Source organism: Octopus bimaculoides, chromosome 3, assembly GCF_001194135.2.
Source record: "Octopus bimaculoides isolate UCB-OBI-ISO-001 chromosome 3, ASM119413v2, whole genome shotgun sequence".
Classification (NCBI taxonomy): Eukaryota; Metazoa; Mollusca; class Cephalopoda; order Octopoda; family Octopodidae; genus Octopus; species Octopus bimaculoides.
Window position 1 is genome coordinate 45105550 of NC_068983.1, and position 986 is coordinate 45106535.

Consider the following 986-nt stretch of genomic DNA (forward strand, 5'->3'; position numbering starts at 1 on the left):
AAGGATGAAAGGCAAAGACGATCCCGGCGGAATTTAACGATAGTCTTTTCTGCTCTAGGTACAAGGCCCGAAATTTTTGGGAAGGGGCCCAGTCGATTAGATCGACCCCAGTGCGCAACTGGTACTTAATTTATCGACCCTGAAAGGATGAAAGGCAAAGACGATCCCGGCGGAATTTAACGATAGTCTTTTCTGCTCTAGGTACAAGGCTTGAAATTTTTGGGAAGGGGCCCAGTTAATTAGAACGACCCCAGTACGCAACCGGTACTCAATTTATCGACCCCGAAAGGATGAAAGGCAAAGTCAACCTCGGCAGAATTTGAACTCAGGACGTAAAGGTAGACGAAATACCGCTATGCATTTCGCCCGGCGTGCTAACGTTCCTGCCAGTTCGCCGCCTTAGAACGAAAGATAATCGCAAAGCCAATATGAAAACAGCAAGAAGGAATAGCAATAGGGAAGACATTGCAAAAATCTAGGCGCCCTAGGTATATCCGCTCCACATTCCTCTCTCCGATTGTATCTCCCTCTCCTCCTCTCGTTGTTATATATATATATATTCTTCCTCGTTAATACTCTCATACCCTTTCTCTGTAATTCGCTGCCAAACAAACAGCTGGTAGGTTGGAACACCAAGATTCAATCAATAAATGCCATACATAAGCACATGTACACACACACCATTACATATATTACATTTGAGGTTTATGTGAACAAATATTTACACATACTGAGTAACACACACCGACGCACACACATACATGCACACACACACACACACACACACACACACACTCAGACACATAAACACACACAGTTACATATACATGTATATATATTTTGTACATCTATACATAATTATATGGTCGCAAAGGTACATATTCTCACATCTTGTATGTATGTATGTAGAAATGTATTCATGAATACATGTATGTACGTGTAAATATATACATACATATATATATATATATATATATATATATATA